The 6,000-nt window shown below is 41.6% G+C and overlaps 1 protein-coding gene across 5 annotated transcripts in view; it reads left to right on the top strand.

Annotated features, from left to right (window-relative positions):
- The window catches only part of ptprua (protein tyrosine phosphatase receptor type Ua), a 391,037-nt gene that overhangs the window by 169,721 nt on the left and 215,316 nt on the right, over positions 1 to 6,000 (top strand). Inside the window, exon 1 of one of the 5 annotated variants that reach the window (XM_037975676.1) lies at positions 83 to 403. The exons of the other annotated variants lie outside the window; for them this stretch is intronic. The gene's annotated coding sequence lies outside the window, so the exon portion shown is untranslated. Of the gene's footprint in view, positions 1 to 82; positions 404 to 6,000 lie in introns of those variants that run through there. 5 annotated transcript variants of the gene reach the window in all.

Here is a 6,000-nt window from a genome sequence, read left to right as displayed (position 1 = left end):
GCCCTATATATTCTCCTTCTCTGCTCTCCTCCAGTGCCAGATTATGAAAGCCCAACAGCAAGTAATTCTCCAGCGTTCTCAGACTGACTTCCTGTGCCTCGACCCTGCTCTTGCCTTTTGGATTTTTCCCCACGCCTTGCCCCTGTCGGATTCTTGCTGGACTTCGGATTTCTGGACATCGACCCCTGCCTGTGACCTGGACTTGGATTTCTCGCCTGCCCCTCTGGTACCGCTGCCTGTTACTATTACTCCCGGCTTCGACCCCTGCCTGTCCGACCAAGTGTTAAGCTTTGCTCCCGCGGCCTACCTTTCGGAGATGCTGATCCTCGTTCCCGTTCCTGGACTTCTCACCGCCACTATTCTACAAGGATCAGGTTCCGGTCCCCGTCGCACCACCATCCAGGTCAGTGTAACCTTCTCAGCCCATGGTTACTTCCTGGTTATCGTGTGGATAATAAGACTGTCTCGTTTCTTCCCAGTACGGCGATCTGAGGTCCTCCTGCTACGCATAGCATTCCCCGTGCAGTACAATAAAGACAAGTTAACTGTCAACTCCTGTGTCTGGGTTGAAATTCCGGGTCCGCTAACTGATTCTTGTCAGTTGTTGTTTAATTCTGCGACCAAGTGATTGCACAGACCAGAGGTCATCACTTCAATAATATTGAAGCTCAACAATATTGAGCGACAAAGCCAGCCTAATTTTTCACGTTGACTGTTTTTGCTCTGTTACTTCCTAACTCCACGACACAAAGGTGCATCAGGGTGGATTGGCTTTACCCCCCCCCCACCCTCTGCCTCAGTCTGTTCAAAAATCACACTGAGGTGGCTAAAAGATGTCCAAGTTCCAGCTTTTTACAAAAGTGTCTTGGGTTTTAAAGCAGAAAATCAAATCAGTCAAATTGTTATGTCTCTAAGATCTAAGTACCAGATTTGATTCATCAGGGTTCATGGTAAATATAGTTGTGTATTTATTGTGAATATTATTAGATTTGTTGAGTGTGATAAAGTGTAAGTAGTTGATGAAACTTTTTTGTTGTCAGTAGCTTCAGACTTGTAATTTCTTCTGCTGAAGCAGCATCTGTGTTGTTTATTAATACTATATAAGCATGCAAGCACAACCAGAGGACAACTTTTCAGACCATTTTTCATATTTCCTTTGTTTCCACAAATTCTTGCTTAGGGCTACAGGAATACCCGCTTCACAAACAGCTCCTGGATAATTATTTTTTCTGACTTAATTGAAAAAAAAATTGGTGTGACTGCTGAATGCAACATGGAACATTTTCCTCATCAAACTTTATTCAGCTTCTCTTTTGTAGATTTTAAAGCACCACAGTCATTGTACACTGTGGTGATGCTTTCTTCTCTGGGTTGTCAGCTACTTGTGATACATGTTCCTTCTATCTGCAGAAATAACAGAACTAACTGTTCTGGTTACAATAAGGAGGAGAGGGTGTTGGACTCAGTGATGGGAGAGACTTCCCAAATAAAAACTGTTTGCTTGATTTTTTTGTTTTTGCTTACAGCTCCTCCATCAATGAGTTCACCATGGTCTATAGGGCTCGTTCTGTGACATCAACAACATGATGGTTGACAATTTGCAGTGTTTTGCCTACAGCTATGTGGTTTTAGAATAGCATTAGAGCTCATAGCTGATTGTGTAGATTTCTTCAGCAAAAGTCAGAGTAAGACCATTGCACCACAATGGAGTTTGAGCTTTGAGGTTTGAATCCAGAGTGAGTCACCAGGACGCTGTCCCTCACACCAAACCTCATCCAGCCCTCAGAGCAGAACACTGGGACCTCGCTCTTTAGGATGGACGCAGTCAGGGAAGTGAGACAGCATGTTTTTTGGGGAGCCGGACCCAGATTAGAGCAGCAGGGCAACCCACATCAAAATGGCAATGTTTTGTTGGACACAGGACCAAGAGGCACGTTACCCAGGTGATGGGAGGACGCATCCTGCAAAAGAGTCCCAAGAACAGGGACGGAGAATGGTGTCCACCTATCCTCACTCTGTCCTGGATGAACATTGTTTGTATTTTTGTCACTTTGAAGACCATTGTTGTTTGGATCCTGTCTTTAGTGGAATTCCTAAATAGAAGCAAAGGTTATGTTTAAACATGAGACATATTTTGATCATTTTAGTGAGAAACTACTTGTCTTGAACAAGAACCACTTAATGCAATAAACAAACATATTGCCATCTGGAGTGTCAGGCTAAGGTATCAATTTTGTTTCATTATTGGGGAGGGGAAAAATAAACGGAGATTTAATAAAAGCAATTTTCGGGGTGGGAGACGTAAAAAAAACGTACCTTTCTGTCGAGGATTCAAACTCTGTTTTTTCTGTTTGACAGGCAGAGGCTCTAATAACTGTACTGACAGAAAATTGTCTTAAATGGTTTCCTACTAGAACCTATTTATCCATGTTAGCTCCACCGTCAAACAGCTTCCTGTGAATTTCTTTATTATGTACATAAAAACGAAACCAGTGTTAGACTGATGGGGGGGGTAGGGGACATAATTTTTGAAAAGCATAAATTCATAGTTTTGTCTTTATAAATGGCAGATACGCATTCTGTTTTTATATTGCTTAGAAGTATAGTTTTCTGAAATAATTGTTTGGGGAGGGCAATCTTAGTTTTTACAACATTGGGGGGTCCCGACCCCCTGGGGATTTCCACCCATGGTCTCAGGTAAACATAGCTTGTATGATCTGCTGACATAAGCTGAACGGGCCTATAATGCACACCACCACTCACAGCCCTAACAGGAGGGTCTTCAGCTTCAGGATGCAGCTATACCATTCTAACGATTCTACTGCCATGGTTATCACTTGTGTACTAGTTTGTTTCCTGACCATAGCCTAGGCATGACCAGGCCACAGCAGTTTGCAGATGCCCTGTGTCATGGATACACTGCCACTGCTGCCACCGGGCTCCACCCAGGACCCTGCAATCATGATGAGAAACCACCAGAACCTTACTACACAGATTTTCTGCTTGCTCAAAAGCCTCCTCCACGACAAATCTCCCTTTATTACATACAAAGGGGAGCCTGCTGTGTTTTTAATACAGGTCCAAAAGATTTCCCTCAACCCTGCAAAGACCAGTCATGCCTTGGTTGATGTTTTTACTTTTTTCTATTTTGTGATTGGTTGTCTGACTGTCTGGTCATTTGCAACTCCAGCAGGCACCTGTTCTCACAGGGAAACCTTTGAAATCTCACTGTACACTACCCGCTGAGCCCCAAATGCCTGACAGAAAGAGTGTGATTAGCTTGTAGGAACAGATGAAACAGACATTCGGCTTGTTGTGTTCCTCCTGCAGTCTTTGAGGGTTGCTGTCATATTCAGTCTGCAGTAGGTTTTAGTAGGAAGGTACATGTCAGCAAAATCTGCAAGCTGATCATTTTTATTTGCCTTTGAGTAGTTTTGAAGGTTTGACTGAAAAGAACAGCAGCACACAGGGAGAACTCATAGCAGCCACGTAGTGTATGATGCATATTTTTGGCACATTTCACTCAGTCTGTTCTGCTAATCGGTGCTTGTTGGAGGCGTCCGTGTAGAAACACTGAAACAACTCTGTTGTTGTTGGCAGTCTCCAGGTTCTGGAGTTTCGTCAGGGGAATTTATTAGCTCGAACTGTATTGTTCACGGGACGTTTAGGCTCTGTCAGTGTCGCATTCACGACAGCTGCTGTCTGTTTGCACATTTCCCATTTGGGCGCTGTGAGCTCTGTCACTCTGTAAATGGCAAAATCTGCATTGCCTCTTGGCTCCAGTAAACAAACCCCAGCTCTCATGTTCTCTCCAGCTGAACAAATCACGTTCCATAGCCAGGTACAAAGAAGAGCAAACAGGACGACTATTCCCTCACACCCCCTACCTCTCCATCCTCTCCGTTCAATCTGCCACATTGGCTGCACTTTACATCTCTCGTATGAGCAATATCATCTGAGGTCAGTCAAGGTCCGAGATGCAATATTAGAAAGAAAAAGAAGAAATAGCAGAGAGCAAATATCAAATTTAGAACCCAGATTGGAAATCTGGACAAACTGCCTCCAGATGCCCTGAAGTAGAGGAACCAGGGGTCACCGTTGCTAGTTCTACAGCTCTGATCAACATCAGCTAAAAGCAGACGGCTAACTGCTGTTCATAGTGCGGGGTGACAGCAGCAGAGAGAGGTAGAAAATCTTAGATAAAAATGTGATTAAAATGCAGCAGGTTTTGCTTGGCCTTTTCAAAGGAAAGATGGTGTTGTCATTCTGCAGAATGGGCTGCTGCAGTTTTACAAAGCATTATTGATGGCAGCTGAGGGATTCAAACGAAAAATGACAGGCACTAACATAAAGATAAAAGCCCTCTGGATCTCTGCTTTCCCTTTTTTTGCTTTGCTCCACCCCCTCTACTTTCAGCTCCTCTCCTTTTTACTTAGTCTAAGTGTGATAAAAGCAGGCAGACCTATGACTCAGTCTCCCACCCCACACTCAGACCATCCCCTAATCTCTTAATACATGCTCTCTCAACCTTGGCAGGGTCATGGGAAAACTAGATGAGTCTTATCAGCTTTTATGGATTTATAAAGAATTTCTCTCCATTCAGTGTATTTTTACAACAGTTTGTGTGCTTTTACTGTACAGTATGTGCCGGTGTGTGTCCTCAAGGATGATGAGGAAGGTTATCAGAGATGGTGATATCTTTGTGGGTTCTATTGTTTTCTAATTACTTTATCAATCATGTTGACCTCCAGCTGGAGCCTGTTTTTAACAAATTTATGTTCAAACATCCAAGAGCCTCCTTTTCTTTTCTTTTACACTTCAACTACTGTAAAACAAGATAGAAAGCTATTTTGCAGCTAACCTGCCTGATCCATATTTTACATAAACAATAAGGCCTTCTTATCAGTCTGTAGATGATAGTTTAGGTTCTTTTCAGTTTAGTCTGTTAAAGTAATAAAAGTAATATTAAAATGAAAAAAAAGTTTTAGTAACCCTTAAACAATTTCTCTTTTGTTAAGACAACAGTATGAAAAAAGTGAGTGCTTCAGCTAGCACTAAGCAAATCCATATTATTACATTTTACAAATTATAACCTAAAGAAATGGTCTGTTTGGTAACCTAAGCTGCTGTAATACTTAATAGTAATGTGTATTGTGTTCTGTATGTTTATCAAGTTTAATTTAAAATTTACTGTAAAATTAATTACTTTTTATGCTTCAAAATAAAATGTCTTTGTTTTCACACAGGAGTAAACATATTAAAATAAAAAGAAGTTAAAGGCAACTAGACACTGTAGCATCACCATGATTGAGGTAAAACTTACAAATGGCTTCAGGGTAACTTAGGTTGAAAAATGGCACCATCTGCTCTTAATGATCTGCTAAACCCTTAGCATCAAACGTGTTGTCAGGTGGAGTCCCTGATTTCAGTCTTTATTTGTCCAGTAGCTGCAATTTGAACCATATTCTACATTTATTCCTGAGAATGATGTTGGAAAATTGTATTTTCTAAGTTTTTTATTTATTTTATTTTTTTCCACATTAAGAATAATGCCATTATTGCTGTGCCAATGTAACATTACTTTTCTGCTGCCATAGGTTCTGATAATGACACAGAGGCCAAAGTCTACACCCCCCTCTTCTTTACACAGCAGAGGGAAAACAGACACAGTTAACTCATGACTTAGAGTCATAGCATTTATTGTTGGTACAGCAGCCTACACTACACTTAGAATTAGAATTTCAACATTTTACAGGTAATTTTCCTCTGTCTCAGACATGTGCTCCAGTTATCTTTCCCTCACTCCCCCCATGCTCTTCAAGGAGCCACACCATGCTACATCACCACACTGGTAAAAGCACTTTGTTGCAATCTTATATTGCATTCCAGTGCAAAGCAATATAACATGTGGGCTGAGTCCAGATTGACTAAGTGTTCAATCCAGATGTCGGACTCTGACTCCTGACAGTTCAGTATATAAATACATGTACTATTACTCAC

The sequence above is a fragment of the Kryptolebias marmoratus genome, linkage group LG5 (genome assembly GCF_001649575.2).
Source record: "Kryptolebias marmoratus isolate JLee-2015 linkage group LG5, ASM164957v2, whole genome shotgun sequence".
NCBI lineage: Eukaryota > Metazoa > Chordata > Actinopteri > Cyprinodontiformes > Rivulidae > Kryptolebias > Kryptolebias marmoratus.
This window is presented reverse-complemented; position numbering and strand designations above follow the sequence as displayed.